The following is an 18484-nucleotide window of genomic DNA, read 5'->3' on the forward strand; positions in this document are numbered from 1 at the left end:
ACCCCGGTAAGTAATCTAAGAAACTATTCGCATCCAAACTTCAATTTCTTAGGCCTAGTTTTGTGGTTGTATCTTTATTTTGTGATCGCAGTTCGGTGTAAAAAAAAGAAACCATAATATGTTCTATTTTTAATGTGCCTGAGTTTATTGATGTCAACTCGATTACCCAATAACCAAATGAAACCGCAGACATAACTTATGGCAAAAATGTCCGTCGACCAAAAATCTATTCCTCCCTTATCGCCCTTTCCTATCTACTTTCACGCCTTCCTTCCATCTTCGTCCGTCTCGACCTCAGTCTCTCCCTTCTATTGCAGTTTTTCTTCTTTTCATCTACTTCCCTTCTTCTCCTTCCCCATATACTCTTTCTCCCTTTTTTCCCTCTCCTTCCCTTTCTCCCTTCCCCTCCAATTTCCTTCTTTTCCTCTCCCTTCCCTCTCAACCTTAATCTCTCCCTTCTATTGCTGTTTTCCTTCTTTTCCTCCACTTCCCTTCTTCTCTCCCTTTCCTATTTACTCTTCCTCCTTTCCTCTCCTTCCTTCCATCTCCCTTCCCCTCCAACTTCCTTCTTTTCCTCTCCCTTCCCTCTCGACCCCAATCTCTCCCTTCTATTGCTGTTTTCCTTCTTTCCCTCCATTTTTCTTCTTCTCTCCCTTCCCTATCTACTATTCCTCCCTTCTTACCTCTCCTCCCTTTCCTCTCCCTTTCTTCTCAATCTCAATCTCTCCCTTCTATTGCTGTTTTCCTTCTCTCCCTCCATTTCCCTTCTTCTCTCCCTTTCCAATCTACTATTCCTCCCTTCTTACCTCTCCTCCCTTTCCTCTCCCTTTCGTATGTAATGTGGACTTCCTTTTTCTCATTTTTCTGCCCTCCCTTCCCTCCCCCTCCCATTTTTTCTCTTCCTTCCTCACCCTCCCCCTTCTCTCCCTGCTTCCCTCCCTTCCCTGACCCTCCTTTAGCTAATAGACACCGTTCTTTTTTTCCTCCTTTTCCCCTCTCTCCCTAATTTCCATCTCCTCCCTCCCTCCCTCCCTCCACCCTTCCTTCCTTCCTTCCTCCCTTCCTTCCTCCCCTTCCCCTTTTGTTAGCTAATAGCCGTGACACCTCTTTCCCTCCCTTCCTCCATTTCTCCCTCCACCTCTTCCTCTCTTTACCTCCTCTCTCCTTTTTCTCCTTTTATTCTCCCTTTTCCTCCTCCTCTTTCCTCCCTCCTCCCTCCAACCCACAAACACCACAGTCAAAACATAACCTTCATCTCCCTTTCTCTCTCCCTCCCTTCTCTCCCTCCCTCCCTCCCTCCCTCCCTCCCTCACCTGCCCTTCGCCCGCTTTCCACACCTGTACAAACACGGAGACAAGAGAAAGGAAGTAAAAAAAGAGGGAAAGAGAGGGAGAGATAAAAGGGAGGAGAAATGTGTGAGAAATGTGAAAGAGAGAGAGAGAGAGAGAGAGAGAGAGAGAGAGAGAGAGAGAGGAAAAACAAAAGTGGAAAAGGGGAAATTAGTTAGTGAAAGGATAATATATAAACACCAGAAAAAAAAAATTAGATGAAACGGAAACAGTAAAAAAAAAATATAGACAGGATATGAAAAAAAAAATGGAAAAAATGACAAACGGTGGAAATAAAAAAAAATGGGAAAGAAAAAGTGAAAATAATGATAATGAGGAGAGAAGTAGAAATAGTAAGTCGTAGAAAATAAAATAAAATAAAATGAACAGATTAGAAAACGGCAAAAATACAAGTTGAATTAGAGTTAAACAAAAGGAAAAGGAGTAAAAAAAGGGAACATTAGAAGAGAAGAGGATAAAAGAAATAAGAAAAAAAATTCAGAGTAAAATTACACAGGAAATAAAATAGGAGAGAGAAAAAGAGAAGCGACAAAAATTTACGTTAGAAATTAATTACGAGTTCAAGACAAAAAAAAAAAGAATCACAAAAAATTCTAAAGAGGAGAAAAAAACAAAAACGTGATGTATTTAGAGAGGAAATGAAAGAAAAATATTGACAGTAGACACACCCACCCACCCACACACACACACACACACACACACACACACACACACACACACACACTCCTCTTTCTCTTCCCTTCACCCATAGAGATAAAAGAGGAAAAAAAAGAGGGGAAAAAAAAGAGGGAGGAGAAGAGGGGGGGGGGGGTAAAGATGGTTAGAAAAGGAAGGAGAGAAAAATTAATGAAAGAAGGGAAAGAGGGAGAAAAAAAGGGAGAAAAGGAGGTAGAACGAAGAGGAAAATGAAAGAAAAGAAGGAAGAAAAGGAAAGGAGGAAGAAAAGAAAGGAAAAAAGTGAGGAAAATGGTAAGGACAATGAAAAAAATAGATAGGGAAATGGAGAAAATGGAAGATAAATATGAAAAAATGAAGATGATGAGAAAGAGTGGATGATAGATGAAGATAGGGAGAAGAGGAGGAATGAAGAATTAAAGAAAGGGGAAGAGGAGGAAGAGGGGAGGGAGGAAAAGAATGAACACGAGGAGGAAGAGGAAGAATAGAGGAGATAAAATTATGATCGGGAAGAAGCGAATGAAGAAGAGGAAGAAAGGAAGAAGAGAAACGGAGAGGAAATAATATGAAAAAAGGGGCGAAAGAAATGGAGGAGAGTAAAGGAAGGGACAGTAGGTACACCCCCCCCCCACCCTTTCCTCATCCCTTCAGCCTTAGAGATAAAAGAGGAAAAAAAGAGGAAGGGGGAGGAGGGGGGATAAAGTACAGGATAAAGATAGTGTTTAATGGGCGACGGCTGACAAATTAATCTTTTTTTTTCTCTTCCTTTCATTGCCCAGGGAAAAAAAAGTGAGGGAAAAAATTGAAAAGAGGATTAAAAGGAAAAACTGAAGCGTAATTAAAGGGTATAAATGTCTCTCTTTCTTTTTTGTTTGTTTGTTTGTTTGTTTACTGTTGTTATGTATCTTTTCTCTGCCTTTCATTGCCCAGGGAAAAAAAGTGAGGGAAAAAAATTGAAAAGAGGATTAAAAGGAAAAACTGAGGCGTAATTAAAGGGTATATAAGTCTCTCTTTCTTTTTTGTTTGTTTGTTTGTTTGTTTACTGTTGCTATGTATCTTTTCTCTGCCTTTCATTGCCCAGGGAAAAAAAGTGAGGGGAAAATTTTTGAAAAGAGGATTAAAAGGAAAAACTGAAGCGTAATTAAAGGGTATAAATGTCTCTCTTTCTTTTGCGTTTGTTTGTTTGTTTGTTGTTTACTGTTATTATTTATTTTTTTCTGTTTTCATTGACCCCGGGAAGAAAAGAGGAAAAAAAAGAAGAAAAGGGAGATTGAATATAAAGTAATTAAGCGGTATTTCTTTTCTCCTATATTTATCTCTATTGCCTTTTTTATTATTCTTTATCTTTGTTTTTCTTTTCTTCTTTTTTATCGTTTGTTTGTCCTTTCCTTTTCTTCCTTCTTTTCTTTCCTTTTCCTCTTCTTTTTACCTCCCTTTCTTCTATCGTTTTCAACCTCGATAAGAAGGAGACTTTATAAAACATGAAGAACCAAACAAGAAACCATCACAAGAAAAAGATAGATAAGGAATGAAAGATACAATGAAGACAAAGAAGAAAAAGTAAACAAACTAAACAGAAGAGTGACAACAATGAGCTAAAAAAAGAGAGATAAGGGAAGGTTGCAATCAAGACGAAGGGAGGAGGAAAAAGAGGAAACAAACTGTAAAAAAAGGAGGAAAGGTACAATAAGCTGCCTTGGATAATTCCCCGGTGAGTGAGGCGGTGAGTGACAGGCGGGCGAGAGGCGCGCTATCAGCCGTTCAGAGGGTCGATGAAAGGAAGGAACGGAAGGGGAAGAAAAAACGATGATTGAGTAGATGAAAAATGAAGATGCTGATGATGTGGAGATGAAGAAGATGAAAGATAAAGTTGAAAATGACGATAATGAGGAAGAGTAGATAATAGGTGAAGATGAAAGGAAGGGACAAGGAGGAGGGAGAAAAGATGATAGAGTAGACGACAGATGAAGATGCTGATGATGTGGAGACGAAGAAGATGAAAGATAAAGTTGAAAATGACGATAATGAGGAAGAGTAGATAATAGGTGAAGATGAAAGGAAGGGACAAGGAGGAGGGAAAAAAGATGATAGAGTAGACGAAAGATGAAGATGCTGATGATGTGGAGATGAAGAAGATGAAAGATAAAGTTGAAAATGAAGATAATGAGGAAGAGTAGATAATAGGTGAGGATGAAAGGAAGGGACAAGGAGGAGGGAGAAAAGATGATAGAGTAGATGAAAAATGAAGATGCTGATGATGTGGAGATGAAGAAGATGAAAGATAAAGTTGAAAATGAAGATGATGAGGAAGAGTAGATAATAGGTGAAGATGAAAGGAAGGGACAAGGAGGAGGGAAAAAAGATGATAGAGTAGACGAAAGATGAAGATGCTGATGATGTGGAGATGAAGAAGATGAAAGATAAAGTTTAAAATTAAGATGATGAGGAAGAGTAGATAATAGGTGAGGATGAAAGGAAGGGACAAGGAGGAGGGAAAAAGATGAAAAAAGATGCTGATGATGTGGAATGAAGAAAGAATGAAAGAAAGTTTTAAAAAATTATGATGATGAGGAAAGTGAGGATGAAAGATGAAGATGAAAGATAAAGTTGAAGATGAAGATAATGAAAGATAAAGTTGAAAATGAAGATGATGAAAAAGAGTAGATAGATGAAGGAAGAGACGAGAAGAAAAAAAAACGGTGATAGAGGAGATAAAAGATAAAGATGAAGATACTGCTGAAAAATGTGGAGATAAAGAAGACGAAAGATAAAAATGAGGAAAACGATGATGATATTGAAGAGTAAATTATATATGAAGATTAAGATTATGATGCAAAATACGGAGATGAAGACGATGAAAGATAAAGGTGAAGAAGAAGAACAAATAAGAGATGAATATGGAGATGATGAAGATGAAAAACGAAGATTAAGAAGAAGAAAATGAAAATGATATTCAAGAGTAAATGATTGGTGAAAAATGAAGATGAAAGCAAGAGTAGGTAAAAAGATGTTGCACTATAATGAAAAAAGAACATTAGAAGGAAAAAATGAATTGAATAAGAATTAGGAAAAGCAGATTTACGAGTGTATGAAAGATTCAGATAAAAATACAGATAAATGAAAAGAAACCAATACATGAACGATACGAGTAGAAGCGAAACTAAATCTAATATATAAACGAAACTGTACTCAACATTCTGCAATAAAAATAAGATAAGGTTAAAGTTAAAAATGATGGTGAAGATGAAAAATGTGATAGTGAAGTAGATTAAATAGTTAGTTGAAAATGATGGTGAAGATGAAAAATGTGATGATGAAGTAGATGATAGATAGTGAAAGTTGAAAATAATGATGAAGGTGATGATGAAGTAGATGATAGATAGTGAAAGTTGAAAATAATGATGAAGGTGATGATAAAAAATATGGAGATTAAGAAGATGAATCACTATATTTAAAAACACTTGAGAAATAGCAAAAAAAAAAAAGGAATATATTAAAGACAAAATTACAGATATACACAAACCAATACATGAAAGATACAAGTTAAATGAAAATGATAAATACAAATATCTTCAAAAATGTGACTTCAAAGAGTTCCAAAGGGAGGACTTAAAATATCAACGAGAAATTAAAAAAAGCAAATGTTCAAAGGCGGGATTCAAGACTCAGCGTAGAGGACAAGTTTAATTAAAGAGAAAGAGAGAAAAAAAGAGTTAATTCAGTGAAGCGGGGAACGTTCACAAGGAAGGAGGCAAAAAATGAGATGAGAAAAAAACTTATATAAACACTGACGATCTGAAAAGAATTTGTGAGAGGGAAAACACTGAAGGAAAAAGTACATGTAGAATTGCTTACTGCTGAACCTTTTCCTGATTGAGTATGCGAGGAAAAAGTTCTTGATTTACGAATGAGAGGAAAAATACACAGAGAGACGAGAGAATGAATCACTAAATTGAACATTGTCACTTTGAAAGGCTACCAGAGAGTGAAGGTTAGGATTGAAGTGCGTGGGATTGGAGGATCTGAACGTTGGAAATACGAGGAATATGGTTTGACTCATGAATGTGATAAATTATGACAAACTGTATTAGTATTTGTATTAGTATTATTTTTTCGTTTATTTATCATTTTTATTTGTTCTTATTTTCTTCAGCTGAACAATATCTCACCCAATGTAATTTTAGCTCAAACTTTTCTTTTTCTTAGTTCTTTTATTGTATTTGTCTTACTTTCCAGCTTTCTTTCTTTTCATTTCCGTCTTTAAAAACAACAAAATAAAAAAACGAGAGAAATAAAAATCACACCCACACAAACGCACAAAAAAGACAAACTTCCCATAAACTTTAATTTTTTTCGTAGTTCTTTTTGTATTTCTGTCTTATTTCCAACTTTTTTTTCACTTACGTCTTAAAAAAAAAAACGAGAGAAAAAAAATCACACACAAACGCACAAAAAAGACAAACTTCCCTCAAACTTTTAATTTTATCATAGTTATTTTTTGCATTTTTGTCTTATTTCCAACTTTTCTTTCTTTTCATTTACGTCTTAAAAGCAACGAAACAAAAAAGCGAGAGAAAGAAAAATCACACACACAAACACAAAAAAACACAAACTACCCAATCAAAACACAAATTTCCATCCCCTTTTTCGTCATATCATTTTTTTTTCATTCTGTTCATAGTTTTCTGTTTCATTTACGTCTTAAAAAAAAAAACGGGAGAAAGAAAAATCACACACACAAACACAAAAAAACACAAACTACTCAATCAAAACACAAATTTCCATCCCCTTTTTCGTCATATCAATTTTTTTTTTTCATTCTGTTCATAGTTATCTGTTTCATTTACGTCTTAAAAAAACAACAAAACAAAACAAAAAAACGGGAGAAAGAAAAATCACACCCACACACACACACACACAAAAAGACAAACTACCTAATCAAAACACGAATTTCCATCCCCTTTTTCGTCAATTCATTTTTTTAACTTTTCTGTTCATATTATTTTTCTGTTTCTTTTCAATCCGGCCTAACTAACAGGAAGGACAGAGGGATACAACAAGGGAAAAGGGCTTCACCATTCTCATATTGGATTGACGCAGTGGATTGGGCGAATTAGCTCCCTGGTCACGTCGAGAGAGAGAGATTGTGCGATCAGCTTTCATATTGCCTTCATTTTGTGTTCTCTCTCTCACTCTCTCTCTCTCTCTCTCTCTCTCTCTCTCTCTCTCTCTCTCTCTCTCTCTCTCTCTCTCTCTCTCTCTCTCTCTCTCTCTCTCAAAAGCCATGCTCTCTCATCATTTTCTTTCTTTTCTTCTCCTTTAAAATATTTCTTCCTCCTCTTCCTCTTGAAAGTTCACCTCCTCCTCCTCCTCCTCCTCCTCCTCGTTGTACTCCATCTCCCTCTTGTCTTCTCTTTGTTATTGCTTCTTCTCCTCCCTTCCTTCCTCCTCCTCCTCCTCCTCTTCCTCTTCTCCCATCTCCTATTCGACCTTCTCTCTTCGTCCTCACCTCTCCTCCTCCTCCTCCTCCTCCTCTCCCTCGTCCTCCTCAGCCTTCTCCTCCCTCACTTATTCCCTTCGTTCTTGCCCCTCTCCTCCTCCTCCTCCTCCTCCTCCTCCTCCTCCTCCTCCTCCTCCTCTTTATCCTTTGTTCTCCGTTATATTTGACATTATATTTTTTCCTCCTCTCCCTCCTCCTCCTCCTCCTCCTCCTCCTCCTCATTATTATTATAGTGAAATGTATTCTTAAAAAGCTTTCTGTATTTACTAAGGCCTTTTTTTTAACCTCCACGTATAAGTCTGAGGTTCATTATAAAGGTGTTTTTAAAGACATATTTTGGTCATGTTAATTTTGGAAGCGTTTTTTTTTCTTTTTTTTTCGGTTATTTCCTTATTAAAATTGTTCTCATGGTTTGGTTTGGCTTGTGTGGTAGTAGTAGTAGTAGTAGTAGTAGTAGTAGTAGTAGTAGTAGTAGTAGGGCCTCTGTGTTAAATAATGATCTACTAAAAAAATGAAGCCTCCTTGAAGTTACTATTTTTAATGGTGGACTAAACTAAACCGTTCTAGAGGGACGTCAAAAGCACACTCCGTTTTCTGTTCTCATTTCATCCTCGTGAATATCCAGAGTCGCTTTTTGCATCCCAGAAACGGCATCAGCTAACTTTATTTATACCCAAGACAACCCTCACCATCCTCAGCAAGACAGGAGAAGGCTATTGCACTCCCTAGGTTAGATACCAAGGATTTTAGGGAGGACTTCGGTAATCTCCTTCCCTCCCTCTGCAAGACTGTTCACGTGAAGGGTCCTCAACTCTAAGCCTATGGGAGGGGAAGGTTTCTGATACATATATGAATTGACGTGAATCTGATGCGTACATGAGTTCCAGCTTTGGTTCAACAGGTGAGTGTTATTATTATTATTATTATTATTATTATTATTATTATTATTATTATTATTATTGGTGTAAGTAATAGTAGTAGTAAGAAGAGGAGGAGGAGGATGGTAGACGAGAAGGAGAAGGACGTGGACGAGGAGGAGGAGGAGGAGGAGGAGGAGGAGGAGGAGGAGGAAGACTAGTAGCGATGTCAGTCATTATCTCTGTTAATTACCCTCATCCCTTTTTTCCTCCTCCATTCTTTTTCTCCTTTTCTTTCGTTCTCAAACTTCCAAAATTCCGTCACTTTTTTCTTTTTCTTTGATTTTCGTTCAGGAGCATCAACGAACGGACAGGCGTGGAGGCTTCAAACACAGGGAATGGAATCAGAACCTTTATTGATGTTGTTTTCTTCTTGTTTTTTTTTTTCCCTTCATTTTTGCTTATCTCCCATCTTCGTTCCATCCCTTCCCTTCATTTTTGCTTATTTCCCATCTTCGTTCCATCCCTTCCCTTCATTTTTGCTTTATTTTATCTCCCTTTTATCATTTGCTTATTTTTTTCATATTCCAACTTTTTTTTCCTTTATATTCCTTCCTTCCTATCTTTTATAATTGACTTCATTTCCTCTTCTCTTCCCTTCATCTTTCTTCCCTTCTTTCTTATCTTCTTCCTCTCTTTTATCCCTCTTTCCTGTCTTCCTCTCTCGTCCAAGTTTCCCTTCTCTCTCTCTTCCTCTCCTTCCCTCCTTCCCTCCCTCCCTCCTCCCCTTTTAATCTCCTCAAAGGATGAAACTTTCTTGGGTGTGGCTGGAGGAAAGAACCAGGAGGAGGAGGAGGAGGAGGAGGAGGAGGAGGAGGAGGAGGAGGAAGGCTTTTGGGTGGACCAGACTAGAGCAATTACCTGCGCCACACTTCCTCCTCCTCCTCCTCCTCCTCCTCCTCCTTCTCCTCCTCCTCCTTTTTCTTCCTCTGATTTCTCCTCCATTTGTTCGTATGTCCATCCTTGGCTAACTATATTTTTTTTCTTCTCTTCCTCCTCCTCCTCCTCCTCCTCCTCCTCTTATTTCTTTCGTCTGCTTCTTTATTTCTCCAATCAACGTTCTTTTTCTTCTCCCTTCTTCTTTCTTCTTCTTCTTCTGCTTCTTCTTCATGTCTCTTCTCTTCCATTGCCTTCCTTCCTTCCCTCCTCCTCCTCCTCCTCCTCCTCCTCCTCCTCCTCCTCCTCCTAATCTCCGCCGCCAGAGGTCGTTGCGTCTCGATTTACAACACTGCGGGGTTCGATCTGGGGACTTCGATGGGCGGTCGAGGACGTACGACAGTTAGCCAGGAGGAGGAGGAAGAGGAGGGAAGGAATGAAGGAAGGAAGGAGAGGGAAGTGTAAGAACGAAAAAGAGCAAAGAAGGAAATATACTGAATTGGAGAGGAAGGAAGGGAAAGGGAGGAGGAGGAGGAGGAGGAGGAGGAGGGAAGGAAAAAACGAAGGAAGGAAGGAAGGAGAGGGAAGTGGAAGAACGAAAAAGAGGAGTAATAAGGAATAACAGTAAATAGGAGAGGAAGGGAAGAGGAGGAGGAGGAGGAAGGAAGGAAAGGAAAGTGGAAGAAGAGGAGGAGAGGTAAAGAAGAGTAAAGAGGAAGAAAAGAAAGAGAATGAGAAAGGAAATAATAATAGCAAGAGAAGGAACAAATGGAGGAGGAATTGGCGGAAGAAAAAGGAGGAGGAGGAGGAGGAGGAGGAGGAGGAGGAGGAGGAGGAAGAAGAAAAACGAAAGTCAGTCAAAGAAAAAACGGAAGAAAAGATCGAGAAGAAGAAATAAGAAGATAGAGAAAAAGAAAATGGAAGAGAAAGATGAAGATGAGGAGGAGGAGAAGGAGGAAAAGAGAAAGAAAGGAAAAGGAGAAACAGAATAAAAAAGAGAAGAGAATATAGAAGAAGCAATAAGAGAAAGAGAAAGAGAGAGAGAGAAAAATGGTTGGATAAAGAAGAGGAGAAGGCGAAGGAGGAGAAATGGAGAAAGAGAAAGAGAGAGAGAACATGAGAAGGAGAAGGAGGATGAGAAGATGAAAGAGGAGGAGGAGGAGAGAAATGGAGGAGGAGGAGGAGGAATTCTGCAGGTGGAGGTAAATATATGTGTGTTAGTGGAGGAGGAGGAGGAAGAGGAAGAGGAGGAGGAGGAGGAGGAGCAGGAAGGAGGATTGTTAGGTGAAAGGGGAAAGGTGAAGGTGATTGTGGAGGAGGAGGAGGAGGAGGAGGAGGAGGAGGAGGAGGAGGAGGAGGAGGAGGAGGAGGACGGGAAGGTGATGATGGGGGTAATTAAATATCCAAGTCAGAGAGAGAGAGAGAATATTGTATCATTATCCTTTCTCTCTCTCTCTATCTCTCCCTCCATTTCGCTTTCTTATCTTTCTTCCTCATATTGCTTCTTCTTCTTCTTCTTCTTCTTCTTCTTCTTCTTCTTCTTCCTTCTTCTTCTTCTTTCTCTTATTTTTTTCTCATTTCATTGTCTTCGTCTTCCTGTTTTTCTTTTTCTCTTGCTCTAGTTTCTTCTTCTTCTTCTTCTTTTTCTTCCTTCTTTTTTTCTCACTTTCTTGTCTTTGTCTTCCCTTTTTTTCTCTTTTCTGTTGCTCCAGTTCTTCTTCTTCTTCTTCTTCTTCTTCTTCTTCTTCCTCTTCTTCTTCTTCTTCTTCTCTCTTCGTTGACACTTTCTCTTTCTTCACTTTTTTTCTGCTTATTCTTTTCTTCTTTTTACTTTTTTTTCCATCTCTTTGTTTCCATCTTATTATTAAATTCCTTCGTGTCTCCTTTGTCTCACACACACACACACACACACACACACACACACACACACACACACACACAGACACTCCGTAAATTCTTTGATGCTCTTACGAAACAAAAAAAAAATGTCTTGTGAAACTCAATGTCATCTTTTCTTTGTGATTTGTAAAGCTTCTTAGAATTGGAATCTCTTTTGGGAGTAATACTGAATGCTGTTTAAAACGGGGGTGGGGGGGGGGGGTAGAGAGGGAAGGGGGTGACTCTCTCTCTCTCTCTCTCTCTCTCTCTCTCTCTCTCTCTCTCTCTCTCTCTCTCTCTCTCTCTCTCTATCTATCTATCTATCTATCTATCTATCTATCTATCTCTATCTATCTATCTATCTATCTATCTTCTTTCCCTTTTTGTTCTTTTTCTCTCCTTTTCTCCTTCTATTTATTTTCCTTCCTTTCTTTCCATTCCTTTCTCTACTTCATCTTTTACTATTTCTCCTTCTCTTTCTCTTCTCTTTCTCCCTCACTTTTATTCATTTTCCTCTTTAATTTCTTCTTCATTCTTCTCTTTTTCCTTTTTTTTCTTCTTCTATTCCTTCATTATTCAACTTTATCGTTTCACTTCGCTTTTCATCTCTTCCTTATTCATCTTCTCCCTTCCTCTTTACCCCCTCCTCCTCCTCCTCCTCCTCCTCCTCCTCTCCTGCTTTCAATCCGTTCTCTGTTCACTTTGTCTATGTCCGCTTTATCGTGTTGTGTGTGTGTGTGCGTGTGTGTGTGTGTGTGTGTGTGTGTGTGTGTGTGTGTGTGTGTGTGTGTGTGTGTGTGTGTGTGTGTGTGTGTGTGTGTGTGTTCATCTGTCTTGCTTATCTTTCAATCTGCTTCTCTGCCACCCTCTCGTTCTGTGTCCGTTCATCTCTCTCTCTCTCTCTCTCTCTCTCTCTCTCTCTCTCTCTCTCTCTCTCTCTCTCTCTCTCTCTCTCTCTCTCTCTCTCTCTCTCTCTCTCTCTCTCTCTCTCTCTCTCTCTCTCTCTCTCTCTCTCTATCTATCAATCTATCTATTTTGTTTTTTCTTTAGGTTTATTTCTTTTTATACGTCTTCATATTTCTATCTTTATTTATTTATTTGTTTTATTTTTGTGCGTTTTTGTGTTTGCGTGTGTGTGTGTGTGTGTGTGTGTGTGTGTGTGTGTGTGTGTGTGTGTTCGTGTGTGTGTGTGTGTGTGTGTGTGTGTTTGGATCACAGGTGAGGCCTCAATTAGTGTTTGCTCCCGGAAGTGTCTCGTCCGGGCCATTGAGTAAACTTTTGGGCGTGTTTTTTTTGGGGGGGTGTTTGTGTTTGTTTGTTTCTTTGTTTTCTTCCTTGACTTCTGTTTTCTTGTTTTTTTCTTGCTTTTATTTTTTTTTCCTTTTTCTGTTGTTGTTTTTTTGCGTCTTGTTTATATTCATTTTCTTTCCTGATTTATGTTCTTAATTTTTTTCTTGCTTCCTTTTTCATCTTTCATTTTCTCTTATTTATCTTTTTTCATTTATTTTCCTTCGCTATTACTACGTTCTATCTCTTTTTCTCTCTATTTTAAGATATATATTCCCTCTTTCTTTATCTCTGTTTTCCTCTTTTTTTCTCTTTTTTACTCCTGTTTCTTTCTTCCAGTTTATTTTCTGCTTTCTTTATTTCCCTTCCTCTGTTCTTTATTGTGATTTTGTTTCTTTGTTCTTTCTTTTTTTTTATTTGTCTCTTTTCTTTTTTTCTTCGATTTCCATTTGTCTCTTTGTCTGTCTGTCTGTCTGTCTCTCTGTTTGTTTGTGTGTGTCTCTCTCTGTGTGTGTATGTCTCTCTCTCTCTCTCTCTCTCTCTCTCTCTCTCTCTCTCTCTCTCTCTCTCTCTCTCTCTCTCTCTCTCTCTCTCTCTCTCTCTCTCTCTCTCTCTCTCTCTCTCTCTCTCTCTCTCTCTCTCTCTCTCTCTCTCTCTCTGACAGCTCCTCGCTTTCGTTTGCATACTAACACACACACACACACACACACAGAGAGAGAGAGAGAGAAAAACGTTCCTTGTGCACTACCTCCACCACCACCACCTCCACCACCACCACCTCCACCACCGAGGCAACCTTAAGTCCAGTTCTTCTTAATAGTTTTATGGCACGCCAACTATTTATCAAACTCTCTCTCTCTCTCTCTCTCTCTCTCTCTCTCTCTCTCTCTCTCTCTCTCTCTCTCTCTCTCTCTCTCTCTCTCTCTCTCTCTGCTTTTGTCTATTTCTGTTTTATTTCGTGTTTTATTGCTTTATTGTGTGTGTGTGTGTGTGTGTGTGTGTGTGTGTGTGTGTGTGTGTGTGTGTGTGTGTGTGTGTGTGTGCGTGTCCCCGCTAAGTGTAATTATTCCGTGCACGACTAAGCTTTTCATTTCCGGCGCTGTTCATAACCTTCACCTGTCTCACTTTACCTGCCTATTCAGTGACGCTCCTACTTTCCCTTTGATCTCCTTGGAAAGAGTGTTGGATTCACCCTCGTCCTGACATGCCTGTTATTATTATTGTCATCAGTGGTAGTAGTAGTAGTGGTAGTAGTAGTATATTATTGTTTATTCTTATTATTTTATATTTGTTTATTTGGTTTTGTTTCATGATTTTCCCATTTTTATTTTCATTTCTCTATAAGTTTTGTCTGTAGCTTTCACGTCCTTGATTTGTCTTTTTATTCTTAGTCTAATTTTCTTTTTCTTATAGCTTTTTATCTTTTTTTCTGCCTTATTTTGTCTGCTTATTCGATTTCGTTTCATGATTTTTCCATTTTCATTTCCATTTCTCTATAAGTTTTGTGTCTAAATTTCACGTCCCTGATTTATTTTTTCATTGTAAGTCTAATTTTCTTTTTCTTTTACCTTTTTGTCTCTTTTTTGCATTATTTTGTCTACTTACTCGATTTTGTCATTATTTTTCCATTTTCATTTTCATTTCTCTCTAATTTTTGTCTATTTTTATGTCCCTGATTTGCCTTTTCATTTTAAGTCTAAGTTTCTTTTTTTCTTATTCGCTTTTTTTGTCTTTTTATCTGCTGTCTGTCTGTGTTTGTGCTATTCTTGTTTTCTTTTCCAATTCCAGTCATTTTCTCTTATTTTTAATTCCTTTCTCTGTTTCTGTATTTGACTTTTGACTTTCTTTTCCACGGCTGTTTTCTAATACTGTACGTTTTATCTTTCTCTTATTTTCAACTCCTTTCTCTGTTTCTATATTTAACTTTTGACCTTCTTTTCCTCGGCTGTCTTCTTATACATTTTATCTTCTTTTCTGCAGTCTGTGTGTGTGTTATTTCTGTTTTCTTTTTCCACCTCCAATCATTTCCTCTTATTTTTAACTTCTGTCACTGTTTCTGTATTCGAGTTTTGCCTTTCTTTCCCACGGCCGTCCTCTGCCTGCCATCCATTCCCTGTTCTTTACGGCGCCACCCTTCTGCTTTATTTACTGGTCTTCGCTAGCAATGTTCCTCTCTGTTATTTATTTATTTACTTTATTTAACTTTATTTTTACTTTATTCTGTTTTATTTTCTGTTCCTCGTTTCCTCTGTTCCCAGTGTTCCTCTTTGTTATTTATTTATTTACTTTATTTAACTTTATTTTTACTTTATTCTGATTTATTTTCTGTTCCTCGCTTCCTCTGTTCCCAATGTTCCTCGCTGTGATTGATTGATTTACTCAATATTAATTAATTTTACTTTTTTTTATTCTCATTTATTTCCCGGTCCTCGCTTCCTGTGTTCCCAATGTTCCTCTCTGTGATTTATTTATTTACTCGATTTTACTTTATTTTACAGTGTGGAGTCTTTCTCTTCTCTCTTCTCTCTTCTCTTTCTCTCTGTTCATTTTCTATAACCGAAGTCTTCATTTTCATCTGATGCATTTTCTCTGTTAACCATTTTCTCGTTTTTTTCTTCTTTTATCTTAACCTAATTCTTCTATTTTGTTTTATCTACCATTTCTTGTATGCATTCTCTCTCGCTTCACATTCTCCTCTCTTCATTTTGCCTAACCTAAAATTCTTCTATTCACATTTCGTCAGTGTTTGTTGTGTGCACCCTTCCTCTGGCTTATTCATTTTGCTTAACTCAATTCTAATGTTCTCTTCACTTCAGTGTCAATTCTTTTTATGTCTATTTTATCAAAGTCTTCATTTTTCATCTATTATTCATTTGTCCCACGCTTTCTCCTTCTCTTCCCGTTCTCATTCTCTTCTCTTCTTTTCTCATTTTGCTTTCTACAATATTCCCTTCATTTTTTTATAACCAAAGTCTTCATTTCTCACCTGTTAATCATTTGTCACAGTCCATCTCCTCCCATTTTTATTCTCTTCTCTCTTCATTTTGCCTTCTACAATATTCCCTTCATTTTTTATAACCAAAGTCTTTATTGCTCATCTGTTAATCATTTGTCATGTGCTTTCTCCTATCGTCATTCTCTATTTTCTCTTTTTGCCTTCTACAATATTCCCTTCATTTTTTATACCAGTCTTCATTTCTCATCTGTTAATGATTTGTCGCAGGCTTTCTCTTCCCTTTCTCCTTCTCTTCTCTCCTCATGTTTCCTTTTACAATATTCACTCTTCAATAGTCTCCCCTTCGTCTTCATTATCTCCCTCACCTCCCTGTCATTAAGGCCCGTCACCGCCACTTGATTTGTCGTATAGTGAAGACTTTTGTTCTCTTGTCAGTGTCGGGTTAGATGTACTTCAGATTTGTTAGTTTCGATTTTCACGATATTTTAAACTGTTGTCGCTGAAATTGTTTTATGGGAGCAGACCTTATTCTTTATTTAGGTTGGTTTGTATTTATTTCCTAGTTTTGTTGTTTTTTTTATTAATTTTTGCTGGCTTTATTTGCATTATTTTTCTTGTTTCCCTCAATTTTTTTTCGGTTTATATTCTGTTTGAACCTATTATTGTCGAAACTGTTTTTTTTTGGGAGCAGCTTTCAACTTTTATTACGGTTGGTTTACTTTTCGTTCTCTTGTTTATTATCTTTATTTGTATTATTTTTCTTGTCTCCCTTAATTTTTTTTCGGTTTATATTCTGTATCAACCTATTATTGCCTATTATTTGGGGAGCAGGTTTTAACTTCTATTACTGTTGGTTTATCTTTCTTTCTCTTGTTTATTATCTTTATTTGTATTATTTTTCTTGTTTCCCTTAATTTTTTTTCGGTTTATATTCTGTATTATTGCCTTTTATTTTGGGAGCAGGTTTTAACTTCTAATACTGTTGGTTTACCTTTCTTTCTCTTTCTCTTCTTTTTTTTTTACATAAGAGGACTCGGCTCAAGGGCAATAAAAAGGGTACAAAAAAAAGCCCGCTACTCGCCGCATGTAAACAAGATAAAAAAGTAAACAAGATAAAAAAGTAAACAAGATAAAAAGTAAAAAAGATAAAAAAAAGTCAGCAAGATAAACAAGCAAACAAGATAAACAAGTAAACAAGATAAAAAAGTAAACATGATAAACAAGTAAACAAGATAAACAAGTAAACAAGATAAAAAGTAAACAAGATAAACAAGTAAACAATATAAACAAGTAAACAAGATAAAAAGTAAACAAGATAAAAAAGTAAACAAGACAAAAAAGTAAACAAGATTAACAGGTAAACAAGATAAACAAATAAACAAGCAGGAAAATGGGTTTATTATAGCTTTCTCATTTTCCCATACTTTCATTATGTATATTGTCATTTTCTATCTAACAATAAAATCCAATTCCTTTTATGGCTGCAAATTCTCTTACGTTTATTAAGGTTCAATTTGATTCCTCTCCAATATTTTCATCATCCACTTTTTCTTTCTTTCGTCATATTTTCTATTTCCTGTTATGAACAATCTGTATATCTTCTCGCTGCTTCATTTGTTCCTTTAATCCACTCAGTCAGAGGAGGAGGAAGATCTGGAGGAAAGAAGAGAGGGAGAGAAAAGAGTAAACAAAAGAGGAAAAGGATGAGAGAATTGGGAGGGAAGGAGAGGAAAGTAATGGGTAAGGAGGAAAAACGGAGGAGAGAGTAAGAGAAAGATGAAGAAAGTATGGAGAGAGAGAGAGAGAGAGAGAGAGAGAGAGAGAGAGAGAAGGGGGAAGAAGAAGGGAAATGGAAGATGGAGAATAAAGAAAGAGGGAAAGGAGAGAAAAACCGAAGAAAACAAATAAAAAAAAGAGAGAGAGAGAGAGAGAGAGAGAGAGAGAGGAGGGCGTCACAAAACCCCCTTACCTCCTCTCCGACGTGACTTCCTCGTGTCAGGCAATTGATTCCCTATTGATTAGCTCTCAAGTACACCTGCTCGACCCACCTGCTTGCTTGTTTGACTCTTACTTTACCTGCTATACCTGCTTGTTTATTTGCTTTTCCACTTGTTTTATTTTTTTACTTGTTGACTTGTTTCTATACCGGTTTATATATATTTTTTTTTTCATCTTTTTGTTTACCTGTCTCACTCCTTGTTTATCTGTTTATCTGCTTGTTTACTCTTTTTCCAACCCGCTTGTTTGTCTGCTTTTGTACTTGTCTGGTTATTTGTTTATGAGGCTCTGTACTTGTTTACTTTTTTTGCATTTCCGTCGATTTGTTTACCTATTTATCTTCATGCTTGTTTACTTGTTTATCTACCTGTTTACCTCCTTGCTTAGTTTTTTTACCTGCTTACTTATTTGTTTACATTTGTTTAACTGCTTACTTAATTGCATCACTACTTGTTTACATAGCTAATTATTTACTTACTTCTTTATTTACTTAACTGTTTATCTGTTTGTTTACCTGCTTGATTACCTCTTGTTTACCTGTGTATTTACCTGCCTGCTCACCTGCTTGTATATTCCCTTCCTTCCTCTGCTGCTTTCAGGCCAAATATTAAAGGTGATTTCTTACGAGCCTTCAGGAATACTCTCTCTCTCTCTCTCTCTCTCTCTCTCTCTCTCTCTCTCTCTCTCTCTCTCTCTCTCTCTCTCTCTCTCTCTCTCTCTCTCTCTCTCTCTCTCTCTCTCTCTCTCTCTCTCTCTCTCTCTCTCTCTCTCTTATCTGTGGTACATCATAATAACTTACTCTCTCTCTCTCTCTCTCTCTCTCTCTCTCTCTCTCTCTCTCTCTCTCTCTCTCTCTCTCTCTCTCTCTCTCTCATTTTTTGTCGTATATTTCCATTTTTTATTATTTTTTTGGACATAAACTGATGTGTGTGTGTGTGTGTGTGCGTGTGTGTGTGTGTGTGTGTTATCTTTACAGCCTTTTAATGTTATCTCAAAATTTTTACGGAGAAACCCATTCGACTCTCTCTCTCTCTCTCTCTCTCTCTCT

The 18484-nt window shown here is 37.4% G+C and overlaps 1 long non-coding RNA gene across 1 annotated transcript in view; it reads left to right on the plus strand.

Moving 5' to 3' along the window:
• LOC126983659 (uncharacterized) overlaps positions 1-18484 on the plus strand; it is a 285008-nt gene that overhangs the window by 176462 nt on the left and 90062 nt on the right. Inside the window, exon 3 of the long non-coding RNA XR_007736100.1 lies at positions 1-6. This exon is cut by the window's left edge and continues 28 nt beyond it. This is a non-coding gene — a long non-coding RNA (uncharacterized LOC126983659). The remainder of the gene's footprint in view (positions 7-18484) is intronic.

Source organism: Eriocheir sinensis, chromosome 54, assembly GCF_024679095.1.
Source record: "Eriocheir sinensis breed Jianghai 21 chromosome 54, ASM2467909v1, whole genome shotgun sequence".
Lineage (NCBI taxonomy): Eukaryota > Metazoa > Arthropoda > Malacostraca > Decapoda > Varunidae > Eriocheir > Eriocheir sinensis.